This window comes from Hyperoodon ampullatus (assembly GCF_949752795.1).
Source record: "Hyperoodon ampullatus genome assembly, chromosome: 5".
NCBI lineage: Eukaryota > Metazoa > Chordata > Mammalia > Artiodactyla > Ziphiidae > Hyperoodon > Hyperoodon ampullatus.
In genome coordinates this window covers 142,328,909-142,351,733 of record NC_136918.1, presented here as the reverse complement: position 1 = coordinate 142,351,733, position 22,825 = coordinate 142,328,909, and the positions used below count along the sequence as shown (strand labels likewise).

General features: G+C 48.2%; 1 pseudogene across 1 annotated transcript; it reads right to left on the bottom strand.

Moving 5' to 3' along the window:
• Nucleotides 1-371: 371 nt before the first annotated feature.
• Nucleotides 372-22,219, bottom strand: LOC307053841 (interferon-induced GTP-binding protein Mx1-like; annotated as a pseudogene). Its single transcript has 12 exons — nt 22,109-22,219; nt 21,721-22,019; nt 20,905-21,097; nt 19,205-19,336; nt 17,350-17,504; nt 15,856-15,994; nt 13,757-13,954; nt 12,651-12,676; nt 8,801-8,959; nt 6,679-6,755; nt 5,114-5,359; nt 372-926 (listed from the first exon to the last, which is right to left on the bottom strand). The product of its transcript is annotated as an interferon-induced GTP-binding protein Mx1-like (transcript).
• Nucleotides 22,220-22,825: the final 606 nt, after the last annotated feature.

Below are 22,825 nucleotides of genomic sequence, written 5' to 3'. Positions count from 1 at the left end.
ACTGGCTGGGCAGTGACCTCTCTAGACTTGGGCTTTTTAGCTTTCAGACTCATGCCAGGTGGCCAGCGATTAAGCAGACGGGACACTTGATCAGCACACATTACACACAACGCATGCCGACTGCTTCACATTCCGTCCCATTTCTTTAACTGTGTTCCCCATTTCCCTTCAGCCTCTCATAAATAACCGACCACATCCCTCTGTTCAGCTGTTCGTTGTGACCTGACCCAGCACCGAGGGAAGCGGTAGCGCCCACCGACTGCTCCACGCGTTCCCGCCTGCTGTCGCCGTCAGACGTCTCCCCCCAGATAAAGAAGGTGTCAGAGAAATGTCTGCTCGAAACGAGTTTATTACAAATCAAAGAAGTAGGCTTCTATGTGCATTCACACACGTGGCACCAATGCCCCTAAAACGTCGGGTGTGAAAGGCTACTACAGAAACTGGAATGACCCTTTTAGGATGCTGTGTGGGCATCGGTGACTGATGAAGTGATGGAGAGAGCTCAGGGAAAAGGCAGGGCAGGCGTGGACCTTCTATGTAAATCACTTGATGCTTGGAGCCGGCGTGCCCAGCACAGCTTCTTACCAGGTCCTCATCCACTAACAGCAGGGGTGACGGCTACAGTCTGACTACTAACCACCGGGGCACGTGTGAAATGCTCAGCCAATGACGCGAGGCCGGCAGGGAGAGATGTCGGTCTCCGGCTCCCTGGAGACCCCGGGGCGGGGCGGAGGGCAGGTTCAGCCGGGGAACTTGGCGAGCCGAGCCCGGCTCAGCCGCTGTGCTCCTTCAGCAGCCTGTCGCTGTACTTGTCCTTGTCCTGCAGCAGCTGCAGCCATGCCCTTCCGCAGCCGGCCGCCGAACGTCTAGAGCACGAAGAACTGGATGATCGAGGGGGTGTGGCTGGAGATGCGGGCGCTGACCTCCTGGCAGGAAGGGAGGGGCAGTTCACAGGAGGGTGAGGGGCTGCGGCCGCCAGGAGACCCTGACGCCACCGCGGAGCCCCGGCACGGACGAGACCTGGCGGGCGCAAGCTCCCTACCTGGGTTTCAAAGGCCACCCTCATCCTCTGTGCTCCAGGTGGCACCGTGTCGGGGGCCAACCCCGAGCCTGGGCTCCCACCAGCCCCTCCTGACCACTAAATGCTTACTTCTGATGCAAGAGGGTAAAACGTGCTCTAAAAAGGCAAATGCGCAGACTGAGTACAAAACTACATTTTAAATTATTTACAACTCTGCCCCAAAGATTTTATAACCTTTTTTTTTTTTTTAATCAAGGCTAAAGTTATTTAGCAGAAAAGGAGCTGGGCTATCCAAAGCCACAGAAGGGAGCTCTCTGAGTTCTAGGCACGTTGAAAGTTCGTTTCAACCTTCCTTTCTCCCTCTCTGTAACTGAGCAGGTCCCTATGGGGTCCTGGGACAATATCCCCTCCTCACCCCACCCATGTCTTCTGCTTTCCCTTTGTCTCTAAAAAAAGAAAAAGTATCCAAAGAATAAATTTAATCAGAGAAATGAAAAAAAGGCAGCAACAAAGGAAAATAGTCAAGCAAAACAAAATAATAATAGTTTAGCTATTAAACAAAGTCAAGGACATTTAGTCCCTCCTCAAGGGCTACAGACAATATTTTGCGCCATGTCCTCTGAGCTGCTTTACAGATACTAAAACCCCTGCCAGGTAAAAGAAGTTAATCACATGCTGCCCACAGTCACGTAGCCCCCAGATCGGTTGGAACCAGAGGGTTGAGGATGTTGACTCCAGTGATCTCACCACCAACCAATCAGAGGAGTGTCCACAAGCTCATCACGCATCTCACAGCCCTCTCTTTAGCATGTAACCCGTCTTCTTTTCCCTACAGAATCTCCAAACAAAACCTGGAAAATGGGGAATTGGTTCTTTGGGCCTTGAGTCCACCTTCTCCCCAGGATTGCCAGCTTCCTGAGTAAAGCTGTCTTTCATTTTACCCAATACTCGCCTCTCAGTACTGGATTCTTGAGCAATGAGAAGCAGAACCTGAGTTGGGTAACGTCACCACACCCCACCTGTTAGTGTAAAGTTTCTCTTTCCTAAGATAAGTTGATCTCTCAACAAGCTGATACATACTGGTACTGTAGCAAGTTCTGTGACCTCTCCATGCTTCAGTTCCCTTCTCTATAGTATGAGCACCTGGCCTCATGGGAGGGCTGAAAGGATTACGTGAGCTAAAACTAAAAGTTTAGAAAGATGCCAGGAGTGGACAAGCACTCAGGGTATGTGAGTGGAAGGAATCAGTGAGATGGAGCTGGAACACACGCTTCATGCCCCAGGATGAGAGCAGGCAAGGGATGGGACCACCAGTGTCACCAATGCAGGGCAGGAGAGAAGGGACAGGCAGATGGAAGCGTTCCAGGGGGATGCTGGGGCCAAGAAACCGACATCTGATGTTGGAGAACGGACACCAGCTGAAAGGAAGGGCTGGTCTGTCTGACCGACAAAACCACACACCCAAACAGCTTTTGAGAGTCTGGTACGAACACGGCTGCAGAAGTCATTTTCCCATCATCCTGGAGATCATCCAAATCACCCCTAGTTTTGGTGAAGTAGGAGATGGGTAATGTTCAGCCTGGGACCCACGTGTAACAGAAACAGGGGTGGTCAGGCAGAGCCACATGGGGGGAGGGGAGCAGCGTGGGTCAGACAGGGAAGGAGAGGGAAAGCCTTTCCCGCTGGGGAGCCACCTGGTGAGCACAGGAGCCCAGTGAGCAGGGCTGGTGCAGAGTTCTTCCTGACCCAGTGGGTGTGGGGGAGCTGAGGTGGTGGGTCACACAGAGAATCACACAGAGGGGCCACGTTGGCATGAGACCATCTCTTGGTAGCTGAGAGGAAATTCCTGAGTAGTGAAAACCAGTTCCCCTGGGCCCTTTCCCCAGGGATACTGTGCAAATCATTGTCCCAGGGAAATCCAACACATTTCATGATGGGTGTGCCAGGGAGGATAACAGCTCCAAAGATGGCCCTGTCCTAATCGCAGACTCTGCCAACGTGTTCCTTTACATGGTAAAGGCGAGCTGAAGTTGCTGATGGAACTAAGATGGTTAAGCAGCTGATGTTAAGAGAGGGAGTCTTCCCAGATAGTCTGGTGGGCCCAGTGCAAAAGAGGGAAGCAGGCAGGAGGGTCAGGGGGAGACGTGAGTCTGGCAGAAAGGTGGAAGGGTGCAACACAGCTGGCGGCCTTAGAAGATGGAGGAAGAGGACACGAGCCAAGGAATGTGGGCAGCCTCTAGAAGGTGGATGAGGTAGGGAAAGAGATTCTCCCCTAGAACCTCAAGAAGGCACACAGCCCTGCTGACTCATTGACTTTAGCCAGGGACGGTCATACTTAACAGGAAAAGCGGGGTTCTCATTAAAGTCAGAGACAAGGCAAGGCTGTTGTATTGAAGGGACCAGATGAGGCGAGAAAAGTTTGAAGCATAAAACTGGAAAGAGGAGGGAGAGTGGGAAGCCACCACTATTTGCAGAGGAATGAGTGCCCACTGGGGAAACTCAGGAGAATCATCTGTAAAACTACCACAAACGATAAGAGAATCAGTACGGTTAACAGGTATAAGACAATATACAGAAGTCGTATCTACTAACAACAAACAGAAGATATAATGGAAGAAAAGTCTCATTTCCAGGAGGCACAAAGTCGAGAAGAGATGTAGGAATAAACTCCAGAAGTGCTCACGATCTACACAGAGAGAACTTTAAAACACTTCTAAGGCCCCCAGAAAGGAGATCTGAAGAAGGAAAGACCCCTGATGTTTTTGAATAGGAAATTTAAAGTCACAGAGATGTCAACCCTTGCAACGCAGACAGAAATTTTCCTGAGGAAGAAGGAATCCGGCCTGTGCTCAGCTCTCTTCAGCTCCTGCCCGAGAGTCTCCTGTCTGGCTTTCCTGATGGCTTGTCCTACACATCTTGGACTTGACCAGCCAGGCTCCACAATCATATAAGCCAATTCCTTTGCTTATATTTATCAATATAAAACAAGCCTTATCCTTTCCCCAGGTGTAACAGTCAGTTTCACGTGTCACCTTGGCCTGGCTGTAGACCCACTTATTCAACTGAACTCTCATCTAGGTATTACTGTGGAGGTATTTTGTAGATATGGTTAATGGCTCTGATCAGTTGACTTGAAGTAAAGGAGATCATCCCCTAGAATGTGGGTGGGCCTCACCCAATCAGTTGAAGGCCTTAATGTGAGCGTGTGTTTGTGTGCACGTGCGTGTACGCACATTACTCACTCTAAAAGGCTCTGCCAGGCAGGTGAGCAGATGAAGGGAGATGAGCTTAGCTGCAGGAGAAGCCGAGGGGCACACGGGTGCCCCCACCTTGCCCTTCACCAGCTTCACTCACACATCCCAGGGTCTACAGGACATGGAGTTCCACCCTCAGTTTCCACCCTCAGCAGGCTTGTTGCTCAGAGTGTGTCCCCGTCCAGCAGCGTGGCATCCTCTGGGAGCCCGTCAGGAATGAAGAATCGTGCCCCACCTCAGACCCGCCACGCCCCACCTCTGCATTTCCACAGAATCCTGTACATGCGTGAGTGTGGTCAGTGTGAGAAACTCCTCCCAAAGTGATGGAGACATCTGGTAAACCAGGAGACTGCCATTTGCTTTCCTGTCCAGACTTTCACATATCCCAAGGGCTCTGAGTTGGGCATCCTTCCCCAGGATGAATTTGATGGCCCTTCAAGTTATTTGAAATGTAGGGTAGCAACCAAAGCACATGTCTCTGCGAGCAGCTTGTCTGTGGCCAGAGGCCGCCGCCTTCCAAAGCTGTGGGGGAGGGGTTCACTCACACTCTTCACACTGAATATTCACAAGAACCCCGAGAGGAGGTACCACTTTATAGAGAAGAAAGCTAAGGCTCAGAGAGGTTAAGTAACTTGACCAGGGCCACACAGCCAGCCAAAACCAGATGCAAGTGGCTGTAACAACCCTTCTCATCTCTCTGATCGAGTTGCTTCTACAGAGGCTTATCCAGGGCTGAAGGATGGAGCTGGCAGTCACCTTACAGTGACAAGACAGAAAACAGGCACTCACAGAAAGGAAATGGATGAGAAGTGCCGTTCTGAGGTGCTCACAGACTCACCTGGTGGTAGGCGATCAGGTGTTGAAAGATCTCTGCTATGGAGGGGTCTGAGGAGGGGGTCTGTGGTTGGAAATAATAGTTTGACTGTTTGTTCTTTTCTTCTTCTGCCTCCTTCTCTCTGACCTGCTGTAATGCACACCGATAAACCTGGTCCTGGCAGTAGACGATCTGCTCCATTTGAAAGTGTAGTCGGATCGATTTCTCAGCTTCCTTTACTTGTTCTAATCTAATGTCTTCAATTTTGGACTATGGCAAAGGAGAAACACAAAACTTCCCTCTAGAAACAAATCACTGGGTCAGAGGAAGAGAGGTCCTCTGCAAAGACCTCCACCAGCAGGTGCCAACTGGAAAATAGCATGTGGCTTTGGAGCAGCGTCTTGTCCCGATGTCGGCTTATCTGGGCATGGGGAGGCGGGGTTCCTATTCCCAGCCAAGGGTCAGAATTTCCCAGGAAGTCTCAGCCACACATGTGAGCAGACCCTGCATCCCCAGAGCCTGGGAACCAGCATGGGCTCTGTTCTCGGGCCTGATCTCCAGCTTTTTCCTTTTCTCTTTTACACGTTTTTCCATCTGAGGGGAGTATTTTTCCACCAGAGAGCTCACAGGGATAAGATGGAGGCTAGGTTTAAATCAGTCAAATTCTGTATATTTCATGTCCTTGGAGTTTAGAGAAACTGGCTGCCAGAAAGCCCGGGAGGAGATCCTTCACGCAGAAAGTATCTGGACCCCCAGACTTCACGGAGCACCACTGAGGGTGATGCACGATGCCAGGTGCAGTCCTAAACCTTTTCCTCTAGGTTTCATTACAACCTCCTGCAGAAGGCATTCTTAGTCCCATTCCGTGGATGAGAAGCCAGAGGCCCAGGCAGGTTAAGTAGGCTCAAGATCTCTGGCTTGAGAAAGGCAGAGCCAGTCTTCCCATCTGTACTGGGTCTCCATCCCCTCCATATTCATACATTGAAAGCCTAATCCTCAATAGGATGGCATTTGGAGGTGGGGTCTTTGGGAGGTCATCAGGTCATGAGGGTGGAGCCCTCATGAATGAATTGGTGCCCCTCTGAGAAGAGACATCAGGGAGCTGTCTCCCCCTGCCACCCATGTGAGGATACAGTGAGAAGTCGGCCAGCAACTTGAGCTGGGATCTCCAGCCTCCTGGGCTGTGAGAAGTAAATGTCTGCCATGGTATTAGTTATGTAGCCCAAGCAGGACGAGGGGGAGCCCTTGTTCTGAGATTGGACGAGTCTTTTCCATGCGGCTTCCTCAATGAGTTCTGTGATTCAGGGCCATTTTCTTCAGATGTGACAGTGTTCCCCTCACTACAGCTCTCTTTTGTTCCTGTGACCAAATATGTCCTTTCCGAATTCTCACTCTCTCACTCTCTCTTATTGCCTTTAACCAGACATCACTGGTCAAATCGTTAGATTCACTATTGATCTTGATTATTTGCTCCTCCAAATACATAAAAAAGGTTCAATAGTCTTAATGTAAGAAATCTACTTTCTAGTGTCAGGTCTACATTCTTTTTTCTTTTTTTCTTTTTTTAAGTAACATCTGGTGGGTTTTACCTTGGCAGTTCTGTGGAGGTTGAAAAATTCATTAAAGTTTTTTTCTGAAACATCTGTGAAGGCAGCCCGGATTATACCTGGTGAAAGAAAAACAAAGAAGTCCAGTGTTGCTAGAAGGATCCATGATCTTCACAGATTGTAAAAAATAAGAGGATAAAACAGCACGAAACAGTTCCCTCCCTCCCCCCTCCCTCCTCTCCTCTCTTCTCACTGAAGGAGGAAGGTGTGCTTTTGTGCTCAAAAACTCCCTGGAGGAACTTGAAAAGCTAAATGTCCCCTGGCATATTTACTTGACATTTAAATTGTATCCCAAATATAAATAGTTGCAAAGAATGCAATTTCTGGTAAGTTATAAATATATTAATATTTATAGTAAAACACACCACTCTTTTAAATACATCAATGGAATTGAAATAGCTCTAATTCATTTGAAAGAAAGAGGTGAACAAACTCTTATTTCAATCAGAAAATTTACATTGTTTCTTTTTATTTTTGAGACCCATATTTCCACTTGACTTCCTCACAGAATGTTATCTTAGTATGACGTACAGCATCTTTATGCTTGGAAATCTCTTGACTCCAAATTGCATGTTTCAGAAGTAGGTATATATATTATATACCTATATATATATTTATTATATATAAATAAATAAATTATATATATATACACACACACATATATATATATATATATATATATATATATAAATGTTTTCTGTAACTTGAAGCCTTGAAGTACTAAAAATTTTCTTCAGGACCGAATGAAGAATGCACAATTGATCAACAAAACACAATTACAGATTTCAGTTTATAGCTATTAAGCCTAAAGGTAAAATTTAATTAGAAATACATCTCTTAGAAACGCTTATAAGGCTGTCCCCCCAACCACTACTAGTTCGTGCATCCACGAAAGCCTATTACTTAGTGCTAAAAGGAGACAGCTGAAGCCTGAGTGAGAAGGGGGTCAGCCAAGGTGGCGGTGAAGAGAAGAGATTCAGGGATCTCTCGGAAACTGAGGAGCAGAACATTTCAAGGAGAAGGGAGTGATCCGTGCTGTTTCAGGCTGCATTTCTCCTCAACGGTGTGGACACAGTTTCCTATTTGCACGTGACAACAGTGACACCACCCTAGGTTCGTACGGCACTTTAAAGGCTCAAGACACTCGCATAATGTATAGCTGTTTAGTCATCAACCTTACTTCTCAGAGATTTCAAATAAGCAGAGTATTTTGAGACTGCGAAGTATTCATAGCAATGGCATAGAGGGAGGTGAGGTGTGATAGCAAATAGGCATTCAGTTCTTGTCCCTGGTTCCTGACGCAGAGTTCCTAAATCTCTTAGGATTTCCTGGGTGACAGGAGCATCTCTTGTTCTAATGAGACGGCCCTAGTTAGCTTTAGGATGGGGACTGGTCACCAGGAAGACCAAGCCTTTGGTTAGAAGCCTTTCAGCCCAATCTTCCCCCGTCTCCCCAACCTCTGGGGGCTGGAGGAAGGGCTGGAGATTGAGTTAAAATTTGATTATGCCTCTATAGGATAATTGATTATACCTCCATAAAAACCCTTAACAACAGGGTTTGGAGAGTTTCCAGGCTGGGGAACACGTCCATGTGCTGAGGAGGTGGTGCCCCACACCTCCCCGCCTCGGGACAGAAGCCCCTGCACTTTGGACTTGCCCAGACCGCACCCTATGCATCTCTTTCATTTGCAACCTTTGTACTATCCATTATAATAAACTGGTAAAGGTAAGCAAATCCTTTATAACAAACCAGTACAGGTAAGTAGCGTGTGTTCCTGAGACCATGAGCTGTTCTAGCAGAGGATGGAGCCCAAGGAGGGGGTCGTGGGAGCTCTGATGTATAGCTGGTCACTCAGAAGTACAGGAGGCTTGGACAGGGAGCTGCCATCAGAAGTGGGTGGTCTTGTGGGCTGACCCCTAAGTTGTGGGGTCTGTGCTAACCCCGAGTAGTTAGTGTCAGAACGGGAATGAATTGTGAGACACCCAGATGGTGCCTGGAGAAGAAGACTGGTTGGCTTGTGGTGTTGGAAAACGCCCCAGCAGGAAGTACTAGCTTCGACCCTGTCCTAGAAATAAAATATCTAAAAGCAAAAGCAAGGACTCACCAGTCACTGTGTGCAGCATGTCCACAGCCGGCTCTTCCAGAACTCTGACCTGCTTTTTTATGATGGCCTCAAACGTCTTATAATTCACAAACCCTGGCAACCCTCTACCACGATACCGATTTTCAAACTGTTGTTTTTCTTTACATATGGCGTTGTAACCTACAGAAGGAAAGAACAGCTCTGAATTATTTTACAAAAATAGCAGGTTTTGCTGAACACAGTACCATTCTAAACTTTCTGAAAGTACAGAGGGGCAGGAAAAAAAAATCAAATCTGATTTTCAAATCGAAAAAGATTCAAGGACTGCAATAAAGAAACAGATCTCGAGATAATTGTCCTTAGTCATCTCAAGACGGCAAGAACAGAGCCAGGGTAGGACGTCAAGAAACAGCAAATGCAGGAACTTAGAGTAGACAGATTCTTGAAAAGGTACCTGAGTAGGAAATTTTGTAAATCAAATTCGATTTTTTAAAAAAAAATTGTATCATAGAATACTATGATTGCAGACCCTTTAAAAAATAGAAATGACCATAACACCAGCTAGAATCAGTGACACAGCACATATTCCTGGGCTGTAGCAGGAGTAGAAAGTGTTTATAAATCAAAGGGATAATATAGTTAGATTATTAATGTGATACGGTGTCACTGTTTACTACATAAAACACTTAATTTTTTCTTTATATTCTTGGAATTCTTTTTACTCTCGACAAACTGGAGTATGGAGAAACACCTCCACTGCAGGGTAAAAATGCAGAAGGGTTATGGTTCCTTTTTTTTTTTTTTGAAGAACTAACCAGGGATGGTAGCCTGGACACCCTCTTTTGGTCAGGAGATATTTTCTCACAGGCATTTAAACAAATCGAGATCGAATTCACTTACCATAAAATTCACCCTGTTAAAGTGTACAATTTTTAGTATATTCACAAAGTGGTGCAGACATCACCACTACCTAATTCTCGAACATTTCCATCACCCCATGGAACAGCAGTCACTCCCCATTTCCCTCTCTCCTCAGCCCCTGGAAACCACTGATCAACTTTCTATCCCTATGGATTTGCCTATTCTGAACATTTCATATAAATGGAATCAGACAATCTGTGGACTTTTGTGTCTCATTTCTTTCACTTAGCATAATGCCATCAAGGTTCATCCATGTTGTAGCATGGATCAGTATTTCATGCCTTTCTATGGGTGAATAATATTCCATTGGGCACTGCACTGTGTCTCCCCCAAATTCATTTGTTGAAGTCCTATCCCCTAGTGCCTCAGAAAGTGACCTCATTTGGAGACAGGGCCTTTAAAGAGGTAGTTAAGTTGACATGAGATCATGAAGGTAGACTCCAATATGACTGGTGTCCTAATAGGGAGAGAAGATTAAGACACAGACACACACAGAAGGACGACCATGTGAAGATACTGGGAGAAGGCTGCCATCGACACACCAAGAAAAGAGGTCTCAGAAAAAACCAAGGTGCTGACACCTTGACCTTGGGCTTCCAGCCTCCAGCATTGTGCAAAAATAAATTTCTGTTGTTTAAGACACTCAAGTCTGTGATACTTTACTGTGACAGCCTTAGCAAATGAATACATATGAATATACCACAACTGGTTTATCCATTCATCAGTTGATGGACATTTGGGTTGTTTCTACTTTTTGGCTGTTATGGATAATGTTGATAAGAACATTCATATACAAGTTTTCGTGTGAACACCTATCTTCATCCTCCTGGGTATACACCTATGAATGGAACTGCCGGCTCATCCGGTAACGATCTGTTTAACGTTTTGAGGAACTTCTAGAATGTTTCCCAAAGCATCTCACCATTACATTTGCTCCAGCAGTGCATGAGGGTTCTAATTTCTGTCAGCACTTCCTGTTAACTGCCTTTTTGATGGTAGCCATCCTAGTAAGTGTGAGATGGGCTCTCCCTGTGGATTTAATTTGCATTTCTCTGATGGCTAATGAGGCTGAGCATCTTGTCATGTGCTTATTAGCCACACATAAATCTTTTTTGGAGAAATGTCTATTCCGATCCTTTGTCCATCTTTAAATTGGATTATTTCTCTTTTTTCTTGTTGTTGAATTGTAAGAGTTCTTTATGTATTGTGGATACTAGCCCCTTATCATATATATCAGGGGTCCCCAACCCCTCGTCAGCGGCCTGTTAGGAACCGGGCCGCACAGCAGGAGGTGAGTGGCGGGAGAGTGAGTGAAGCTTCATCTGCCCCTCCCCATCACTCCCCATCACTCACATTACCGCCTGAACCACCAACCCCCTCCTACCCCCCACCCCCCATCCAATTTTTTGTGGAAAAATTGTCTTCCACAAAACCGGTCCCTGGTGCCAAAAAGGCTGGGGACTGCTGATATATATGATTTGCAAATATTTTCTCCCATTCTGTGGGGCATCTTTCTGCTTTCTTGATAGTGTTCTCTGATGCACAGAAGTTTTAAATTTTGATGAAGTCCAATTTTTCTTTTGGAGAAAATTGGATATCCACATGCAAAAAATGAAATTGGATCCTTATCTTACACTAGACACACAAGTCAACTGAAAATTGATTAAAGGGTTAAATGTAAGACCTGAAACTGTAAAACTCCTAGAAGAAAACATGAGGGAACATCTTCACCATATTGATCTTGGAAATGATTTCATGGATACGACACCAAAAACACAGGCAACAAAAGTAAAAATAGACAAGTAGGATGACATCAGACTAAAAACTTCACCACAGCAAGTAAACAATCAAGGGAGGAAAAGGCAACCTACAAAATGAGAGAAAATATTTGCAAACCATCTATCTGGTAAGGGGGTAATTTCCAAAATATATAAGGAACTCTACAATTCAATAGCAAATAAACCCTAATAACCCAATTTAAAAATGGACTAATGATTCGAATAGAGATTTCTTCAAAGACATACAGATGGCCAACAGGCACATGGAAAGATGCTCAGCTGCTCATCTGGGGAATGCAACTCAAAACTGCAATGAAACATCACTTCACATCTTTTAGGATGGTATTATCAAAAAAACAAAAGACAAGTGTTGGCAAAGATGTGGAGAAATTGGAGCCCTTGTATACTGTTGATGGGAATTCAAAATGGTGCAGCCACTATGGAAAGCAGTAAGAAAGTACCTTAAAAAATTAAAAATGGGACTACCATATGATCCAGCAATCTCACTTCTGGGCATTTATTCAGAAGAATTGAAATCAAGATCTCAAAGAGATATTAGCACTCCTATGTTCATTGTAGCACCATTCACAATAGCCAAGATGTGGAAACACGTAAATGTTCATGGAAAGGTAAATGGATAAAAAATGTGGTAGATATATGCAATAGAATATAAGTCAGCCTTTAAAAAGAAGAAAATTTTGCAATATGTGACAACATGAGTGAACCTTGAGAACATTATGCTAAGTGAAATAAGCCAGTCACAGAAAGACAAATACTACATGATTCCATTCATGTGAGCTATCTAAAACTCATGCAATCAGAGAGTGGGAATGGTGGTTGCCAGGTGCTGGGGGGAGGAAGAAATGAGGAGTTGCTAACCTAAGGGCAAAAAGTTTCTGTTATGAAAGATAAGTAAGTTCCAGAGCTCTGCAGAAAAACATTGTGCCAATAGTTAACAACACTGCATTGTTCACTTAGACTTTTGTTAGGAGGGTGGATCTCATGATAAATGTTCTTTCCACAATAAAATTAAATTTAAAAAAATGTTTACACGGTGCTTACTAAGCGCCTACATGATTTAAGGGCTTTACAAATATTTAATCATTGAACAACCAATTTTAAAGAAAGGCAAATGCACCTGAAGGTTAAGTAGCTCGCCCAGGGTCACATACCAGGTGGTCTGGTTGCTAAGTGTTTGCTGTTAACAGAAATTCACAAAGGGCCCAGTAGGATCATTTTTCCAGTGCCTTTCCTGCAAGGGCTGAGTCCCAGCATGTGGGCACACAAGGATTAAATCTCAGATGTTCAACAACAAAGCACTTCAGCACACTTTTTTATCCAAGACTTAACTTTCCCAGAGACCTTGAACAGTGGTTTTCAAAGTGTGGTCCCTGGGTCAGCAATGTCAACCTCAACTGGGAACTTGTTAGAAACATAAATTTGGGGGCCACAGCCCAGACCTCAGAAACTCTGGGGCAGGGCACAGCCAGCTGGATTTTAACAAACTCTCTCGCAGATTCCGCTGCTCCCTCAGGGTTGAGAACCATGGGTGTGATTGTTACAGAATCTTCTCTCTGCTTGGTGAGGAGAGTTTTCTCTCCCTGTGAACCCTAACGCTACTGAAAACGATCTGTTTCTTCCGTTCAGGGCAGGAGCAGAGAGAAACAAGGAACCAGGGTGGTATTTATAGAGTGCTGGCCAGAACATGTGCCTGTGCCGTATTATTTAATCCTAACCGCAATCCTGTGAAGCATTAGCAGGATGAGAAAGCAAAAGCTCAGGGAGGCTGAGCCATCTCCCAAGGGCACAGAGCAAGTAGCAAACCTGGTCTGCAAAATTTCACCATTTTCCCACTGTCTCTCTTTAAAGCAGGAGTGACCTCTATATCTTATTACCCTTCTCCCCCTGAACTTGTTGTTCAGGAACAGCAAGTTCCTAGATAAAGTGAAAGGAAAAATGTACCCGATTCAACGGGAAAAATCCCAGTGTTTTTCAAGATTTTGTGGGACTCAAATGAGAAAGCAAGTGAAAACATTTTGAGAAACCAAAGTGTGCTCTGCCTTATGAAATACCCTATTACAATTTTTAATGTGTGATCATCAGAGTGCAAGAAAAAATGGTTTGTTTAAGTAAGCCAATAAATTTAACACCAAAATAAAGACGAGGGTAGGTTATGCTAATTGTATACTTTTTATATACAATTTGGTAATCATCTAGGCCAATTCTGGTAGGCGGGGCTGCTTTCCATGGAGTCCAAGTTTGTCCTAAAGAATCTTACCTGAAGTACGGATGTGTTTGAAAGAACATCATTTCCTCTTGGTTGCTTCGGCCAAGCCCAGCTTGTTCGTGACTTCCTGCTGACCCCGGCACTTCACTGTCATATAGCCTTTCTTGAGAGGGTATGTGAGGTCCTGCATGACTTTCAGGACACCTTTCTCAGCGCCCTTGTCCAATAGATCCGGTTTGGTCAGGATTCCTGTGAGGTGATTAGAGAAGGGCCCTGGAGAGGTTGGTTCTCTGCTCAAATATATTGAATGCTGCTAGGCTACGGGATCTTTTATTGGCCGTGACCAGCAAAGCCTCCTGCAGCCTTGATTGCCCAGCGCCCGACAGCCCATTCATTCATTCATTCCATCATCACTCCTCTTACTTGTACTTTTCTTCACTCACCCATTCACTCAACTCATTAACTGCCTCGTGTAATTTATGTAACAAATGTCTCTTGGGTGCCTGCTGGGTGCCAGACACTTAGGCAGAATACATCATCAGAACCGACCCCCTCCATCACCATGCTTCCAAAAGCACGTCATCCCCCGGCTGTAAGGAGGGTCTGTGCCCTCCCTCTAATGTCTCCTGTCACAGGCTCACTCTGCCCCTCTGGTGGGCACCTCCTTCGATACCCTCCCTGCCTTCCTCGCTCATGTTCCTACCCTCACTCCTTCCTGCTCACATGGGACCAGAAGCTTTGATTTCCAAGTGACTGTGTTCTTGATGGACACTTGGTTTGCTTCCACATTTTGGCTGTGGTGAATAAGGCTGCTGTGTACATGAGTGTATATTGCATTTCCTTTTTAAACCTAGCACACTGTTCTCTATTTCTGTACTTGACCTAGAATGCATGGAAAGTTTGCATGGATGTTATAATGCTGTTTGGAATATACTAAGGTCAGGTTGTGTATACTCTATGGTTATAGTACTTAGCTGAATTTATAACAATAATAGCTAATATTTAGCAAGAATGTTTGGTTATTAGAGTTTGTGGCTAAGGAGAAGAACAGAAAGCTACTACTGGTGTTACTCAATTTCTATGGAGACACTGATATCCAAATAGATCAATCTACTGAACAGATGATATTATCTTCTGTGGTCATCAATAAGACATCCCTGATGACTTATAACTGCACAATGACTGGTGACCCAAAACCTGAGTTTTCTCTCTGGTTCAATGTGTTCTAGACACCTGTAGAAGTCAGCAGCTAACAGGGCACAAGTGTAGTCTGGCATATAATAACACATTACACTTGAGCTGTATTCCCCTAGCGTTATTTTTATCCTTACTGGAAAACTAGGCATTTGTTGAGGAAAAAGTGGAAAAGGCAATGATGATATACTGAGTATCCATTTAGTGGAGGAAAATGACTTGCAAATTTTCAGGAAGGCAAACTCGACGGGTAGGTGAAGTGATTGGGAGAGAAGTGATATTGAATAATGATATTAAAAATTTTTAAATAGCAGCTATTATTTGCCCAAGGATATGTAGCCAGTAAGTGGTAGAACAAGAATTCAAACCCAGGCAGTCTGTGTTCTTAAACCAAGTCCCCTCTAATGCCTTCCAGAGTGACTTTTTTTAAAAAAAAGAAATTTAAGGGAACCCATCTGCCCCAGGAAGTGTTCTGCTTGAATATAAATTCTGCAGACACCTGTGCTCCAATGTAAGCCTGGAAGTATGTTCCCTGAGTATGTTCATACAGGCCCTGGGAAAGTCCTTTCCAGGCACCAAGGACTCACAAGAACTTTACCTGTGGAATTGCAGAGCTGATGGGCCACTTTCTCCTTTCTGGACCACTGTGGGAGAACAAATAAGGCATTTCTCCTCCCCCATCCAGAATGGTTCAAGAATGCAAATAAGGGACAATAGGAAGGAGGGCAAAGAACCTCCAAATGTTGGCCACACATCTAACCCTGACTGTCAGTGAGGGTGACCCATCTGCTGTACTCGACTTCACCCCAAGCCCATGGAGCTTCCCTGGGAACAGCACTTGGATCTAAGGCAGGATGTGGGCGCCTCTAACAGAGCTACATTTCAGGACCTTCTAAATATATGAGGGGTCTCCCCCTGGCTTCCTGTCCTCTAGAAGCTTGGTTCTTTCTTCTTACCTATGGTCCTGTCTCCATCGGGGTCCACTTCCTGAGTCATGCTCAGTGCCTACGTGGTGGCGATGTCCATGTTGCAGGGGTCCACCACTAAGTTGATTGTCTGCTGCCTCTGGATGTACTTTTTAATGAGTGCCTTAATCTGATGCCAAGGAATCACAAAGGAAGAACACGTCCCTGGTCACCCAAGAGCATGGCTAGACATCCCAGAGCATGACCCAGTTTTTACACTTCTGGGCTTTGGCTTAGCCTGTCCCCTTCCTCTGGAATGTCCACCCACTTGCCCTTATTGAGCTCTCTGTTGATGTCCTACTTATCCTCCAAAGCTCATCACTGATATTTCTTCTTTCTCAAAGACTCCCTGATTCCTATGACTAGATGAGACACCTCCTTCATCGACAGATCTTCCTTGGGATGCTCCTGAGATTATGGCAGGAAGAAGCAGCATGCTCTGACCCCAGGCAAGCATCTTTCTCATACCCTAGGAAGTCCCACCCGTTTGCTGAATGAAGCGGGGTAAGAAGTGTGGAATTAGTCCCTTAACGCAGTAAGAGAAATGACCTAACTACACTGCTCCTAGAGAGACAGAGAATGGTGATTTGGATATAGGAAGAAAGAGTAATTTAACTGCCCAAGACAGTGGAGCCAGCAGAGACCCCATCCAGAAGGGACTGACACAATCCTAGTTGGGCTATGGTTGAGTTCCCAGCACTGGAAGTGCCTCCCGTAAAAGGAAGGAGGGCAGTTAAGTGACCCCAGTCCTAGGGCAGGAGGGTATCATCTTCTGCCCATTCTCCACCTGGTCCCTTTACACCCTGGACCCCAACCCCGCTCCTGAGACCATCCTTGTCTCCTTGGCCTCTATGCGAGCTGGCCTGGCAAAGCTTGACAAGGTTGCTCTTGGGGTGAACCCAGCCCAAGGATCATGTGTGACTCTGGCATCCCAGTGACGACTGTGTCCTCAGGCAACCTTAGGGGGGAAGGTCTTTGGCAAAGAAGCCCAAGGCTCAGTGGCTGTCGGTTTGTACTGGGTCACTGCTGGTCTGCGGTTCTCATTCCTGTGCATTGTGCTGGCCTTTCTGCCCCTGATCAGAGATAACAGTCTGTGTTCCGATTGACTTACGTAGTGTTAATTTAAAAAACTGTTGCTAAAATTGGCAGATCCCATGTGAAAATCCAATTTCTGGCTTCTTTTAAATATCGGGATAGTGGTAACACTGGGCCAACATTCTCACAGGACAACATTGGACAGGGCGCCAATCCCTATACACCTCCAGTGCCGCTGAGTCAACCTCGCCTGTTTCCATGACCTGCCAGACCCTTGTCAGAATCTGAGTATGAGGCCCCAGCCCTAGATGGTCCTACCCCAGCCTCCTCCCCAACTACTCAGAGTGAGGGCTGGGAAGGTGCACCAGAGACCTTGGGGCTGCCGGCAGAGACCTCAGAAGTCTCCCCAACTTAGCGTGGGACCCATTCCCAAGTTCCAGAAAGGCTCACCTGCAGTCCGGTATCATGGGGCTGGTTTCCCACGGCCACCCTGGTGATGCCAGGAAGATCATTGGGGGTCAGATCTGGAGCCTCAGGGGAGGTGATCTCCAGACTAATGAGCTCGTGGCTAATGCCAACTCCATTCCCAGCTACGGCATCCTGGGCTACAGAGACCGAGAGGAGACAAACCGAGAGTCCAAATGAACAACCCAACCTAGCAGAAGCAGTGAAACCTGTGGGCAGCTACATATTTCACCTATATTTGGGGACAGCCCTGATGTGAGAAACAGGCAGGCAACTTAGGGCACAGCCCTGATTAATTGCCTAATTCTTTAGAGATAGAAGTTGGGGTCGGGGGGATGACAACTAGGCTGTTCCTTTGTAAACCTTTCCTGACTTAATTATCATTCAGGGTCACTACTTAAGATAAGATTTTGTAACTTTGTACTGAACTGTACCATACGTACAGGAAAGTACCCATTGTCTTAAGTACGTGGCTTGGTGAGTTTCACAGGCTGGACCCTATATTGGTGCTTATAGCTGAGCACCAATTCCTTTTCATTACCATGTGTTATTCCACCCTGTGCCTTGATCCAGTCTACTGTTGATGGACATTGGGTGGTTTCCAATGGGGGGCGGGGGAGGTGGGGGCAATCACAAGAGTGCTGCTATGAAAACTCTGGAACCTGACTTCTGGTACATCTTTTGGCTGGGGGTATACTCAGGACTGGAGTTTTGGGGCATCATGGGGTGTGCATACCTCCAGCCTTAGTGGATATTGTGCCAGTTTTCCAAAGTGGTTACAGCAACTTACCCTCCCACCAGCAGTGGACCAGAGTTCCAAGACACTATTCTAAAGATGCTCATTATACCTCCTTACACAGAACGTTCACCCAAGCTGGCACCCATGGTGCCCTCTTAGTTTTGCCCACAGAGCTCATGGCTAGAGAGAGTCTGGGCAGATCTCGACAGGGCTGCAGGATGTGTTGGGCACGAGGCAGCCCAGGACGAGCATGGCTGGCACAGAGAGTGCAGAGCTTTTATTATTTGAAGGTAGGAAACTCGCCAATTGAGGGTCTCAAGAAGTTTCTGTTGTGAGGGGTGGAAGCTAGAATTGGGGCAGTACTTCTCTATTTGGGGAGGGATCCCTCTGGTGAGCCAGCTGAGCCAACGGGATTCTCGGGGAGCTGAGCCCACGGAGTCATGTACAAACCCCAGCCTCAGACGCTAAGTTTATCGCTTAGTAAGGAAGAAGCCCATCTCTCTGGCACGGAAGCTGTGGCTGCAGTTTCCTGTTTCCTGAGCCCAGCTTGAGAGCAGGAAGGGAGAGAAGCCTGGGGGAGGGGTGGGCATGCTCAGGGACCTGGGGGGCAGAGTTGCGAGGGGGTGACCTCCAGGGTCCCCTCTGAGCAGGTACAGAAGTGGATTCCAGGAGCAACTGAGCCTTTTGATCATTCTGTGGTTACCTAAGGCTAATCTCAACTGTTGGCTATGCTTCCAGAAATGACGGGTGGGTGGGGTCAGCGTTGGGGGACGTGGCCACAGGTAACCAGCCACGTTAGGTTAGAGCAGCTCCTTGGGACACACATACCCAGCAGTGACCAGGGTAGCTGGGGCTGGGGGTCCTGTAGGGGACACTTCCCAGAAGAGGGGCAGGTAAACTGAGACCCAAAGAAAGAGTAGGAATTAGGCAGGCAGGGAGCAGGGACAGCATGCGAGGGATGGCATTAGAGGCAGGGGGACTGGCACATGGAAAAGCCTGGAAAGAAGAGACGGGTGCTTGCTGTGGAGCTGGAGAGGCCCCGATGACCGATGATGACTGGGGTTAGAATGTGCCGACCTGCAGCCACCCGCGGGGCCCTACCTTTACGTAGTTCCCTCTCCACCTGAGGGGTCCTGCACCTGGATCTCAGTCTTCCAGGGCAGCTGATTCTCCTGGTCCACCTGCACTCCTGCTTTGTCAGTTTCAGCACCAGCAGACCCCTGGTTATGATTCCTGAGAGTTTCCCAAACATCCTAAGTTTCCCTTAAAAAGAAGCGTTCACAGGTGCCCTTTGCTCTTATTCTCCCCGGTGTCCCCAGAGGCCTCATCTGAAATCTCTAGGGCTTAGTCCAAGCACCATCACTTTCCCCCGGGCCCTAGAAAGGCCTGGGGCGTGGTCCAGGTGGAAGCCCAGGGCCTGGACAGGCAGGATATGAAGCGGTGAGATCTGCCTGACCCTGTCCGGCCCCTCCAAGCATCTGCCCTTCGGGTGTGGAGGGAGCACACAGCACTGCCCTACAAGGTGGGTATGCCCAGGGCTGCCTGCCTGCCTCACAGGACTGCCACAGCCACACTGGCCTCCAGACTCTCTGCTCTGTTGTTTCTCTCCCCAAAATGCTGAACCCAGGGCAGAGAGGAGGAGCCCTGTCCCCACTCTGACTCCATCACGGGTCAGTCACTGGGGCTGGTGGGAAACTCACAGGAGACTCTGGAGTAAAGGACCAGCCGCCTGTGGTCGGGAGGAGGCACAGGCCAGGGCGCTCTTACTGGGGGCTGTGCAGGGTCCTGGCAGCCCTCCAACATCCCCACTCTCTCCTCTGTACCCAGGAGGCAGCCCTGGCCTCCTGGGTTCTGGTTGGGTTTGGCCGATGGGTAGTGCTGGCAGGAGATGGGAGTGAGGGAAGGAACCAGGACAGGGGACCCTCTACCTGCTACAGGATGCCATCTCTTTCCTTCTTTTTTTCCTTTATAATTATTTTATTAAATCAGAAACGTACAAGAACTTTCTAACTCTACACACACTTAAAAAACGTTTAAAGGAAACAGGGACTTCCCTGGCAGTCCAGTGGTTAAGACTCTGCACTCCCAACGCAGGGAGCGTGGGTTGGATCCCTGGTTGGGGAACGAGATCCTGCAGGCTGCACAGCTTGGCCAAACAAAAAATATTGTTTAAAGGAAACATTGTGTCTTATCACACCATGATCCTGGCTAATGGCTTCTCAAAGTGTTGAGAAAATTCTTCAAAAATACTTCACATGTTACCTTAAACTCACAAATTAACAAGATCAAAGAAGAAATGCTTCTACACTCTTAGAAAGATGACTAGAAAGAAACCGACTGATACAGGCCCAGCGATGACTACTGACAGGTGAAAGAGGACTCAGAAACTAGGGGCAGGGCTTCCCTGGTGGCGCAGTGGTTGAGAGTCCGCCTGCCGATGCATGGGACATGGGTTCGTGCCCCAGTCTGGGAAGATCCCACATGCCGCGGAGCGGCTGGGCCCGTGAGCCATGGCCGCTGAGCCTGCGCGTCCAGAGCCTGTGCTCTGCAACGGGAGAGGCCACAACAGTGAGAGGCCCGCGTACCGCAAAAAAAAAAAAAAAAAAAAAAAAGAAGCTAGGGGCAGCAGGAATATCCAGGGCCCTGCCCCCCGGCCCCCTGCCCACACCAGGCACTCCAGATGCAGCCATCCAGGGCCTGTGGGAGCTGCCCTCCCGGAGGCCTTCCCAGCGACCTCCCCTGAGCCCACTGGTCCCCGGGATGCCTTGCGGCTTGCAGGAGGCGGGCCCGGCAGAGCTTACCGCTGCCTCTGGGAAGGGCGACCCCCAACAGCGCCTCCAGCACGGAGCTCTTGCCCGAGCTCTGGTCCCAGATGACAGCGATGGCGGGCAGGGCCAGGTCCTGCTTCACGCCCAGAGCCCGCAGGGAGTCGATGAGGTCAATGCAGGGCCGCACCTTCTCCTCGTACTGGTTGTACAGGTTGTTCTCAAACCCCTGGAAGAGACACAACAGACTTCACAGTCTTGGCCTCTGACGGGGCTCCCACCACCTTTGGGAATTTGTGACCGAATTGATGGATCTACTGATGTTGGGTTAGAAACAGGAGAGGTGAGAGGTGGATCTGGATGTGCCTGCAGGGAGGCCCCTGTGCTCTCGTCCTGTGGAGGCTTTGCTTCTGCTGCTGGGGGGAATATTTGGCTGGGGCTGGAGATGGAGGTGCCCGTGTGAGCAGGCCATCTGGCACCAAGGGGAAGGCGTTCCCAGCTGGAGGGGGGAGAGGAGTGGGCCCGCGGCTGCCAAGCTGGGGTGGGGGGTGGTGATGGCAGGCTGGCAGTGGTGGCAGCGTTAGTCACAGCTGGAGGCAAAGCTCCCAGGAAGGAGACCCCAGCACAAGGAACGGAGCCCCCAGATTCATGTCCAGGAAGGCCATTGCTGCCCCCAGAGACTGTGTCTGTCCCTGGTGCTTGTTGGAAGTGCCCAGGAGAGAGAGGGAACACCAGTTGTGCGCCCGGGGCTGGACCAGACTTGCAGGTTTTATTTCCCGCATTTCCCCGCCCCCACAACCCCCGGGGGCTGCTGGGATGTGCCCTTCCTGACTATACCTGCGCCCGACTTACCTTTGACGTCTGCTGGTCCCTGTTTCCTCCTGGCTGCTGATGGTTCAAATTCAGCAGATTGAAGTCCTTGGCGAGGAAAACCGGGTCCTTCCCTCCCGCTGCCAGTTTGGGGGGTACATCATCTGTCAACGTGCTGCGCCTGGTGGCAGTAGTGGCTGCTTCTGGAAGGAATTCATTTCTTCTTTTGGACAGTGTTGGGAGGAAACGGGCTGCACGTAGGGCTTAGGCACCAGCTGTCGCCTGGGGAGCTGGTGGGTGCGGTCAACACTGCTCAGCACCTCCGATCTTCCTGGCAAGCTCTACAAAGACACAAGTTGGGAACGTGGCCCAAACGTCCCCCAGCAGACCTCCCCAGGGCTGCATTTTTTCCAGCTCTGCCTTGCCCAACCCTGTACAACCCACCCTCTGCACACAGGGGAGGCCAGTAGCCCAGCAGAGACCCGTCTGCAGGAGGGGCGGATGGCAACACACAGGCGAAGAGCACAAGAGGGGTCTCCATGGGCCCCCAGGGCCTGGGGGACAAGTGAACTCCACGCTTCCACAGGAGAGTTTGAATGTCCCGCTGTCACTTCTGATGGGCTCCGTGTCACCTGAGGTTCAGGACTGGACAGGAGACCGTAAGGCGCGGAGAGAGGACAGGCAGCCCCTCCTGGGTCCGTTTGAAGCCGATCTCTGCCCTGCCATCACTGTTTCTCACACAGACTAGGTCAGGCTGCCGGGGAGCCTGGGAGAAATGGTTGATTGGGTCTCTTGCTTCTCCATGGGGCCTATAATCAGGTAGTCAGCACCCTAGAAAGAGCTGGTGGTACTGAGTGCCGGCCTCACCTAGCGCTGCTCTAAGATGCTCATTTCATTTTCACAGGGTCTCTTGCTTCTCCATGGGGCCTATAATCAGGTAGTCAGCACTCTAGAAAGAGCTGGTGGTACTGAGTGCCGGCCTCACCTAGCGCTGCTCTAAGATGCTCATTTCATTTTCACAACAACCCTATGTGTTAACTCCCAATCTTCATTTTTCCAGGTCAAGATGATGAAGCACAGAGGTCGGTACTGGCCTAAGTCAGGGCGCTCGGGATCATGAACCCTTTCCGGCTATGACCACCACCGG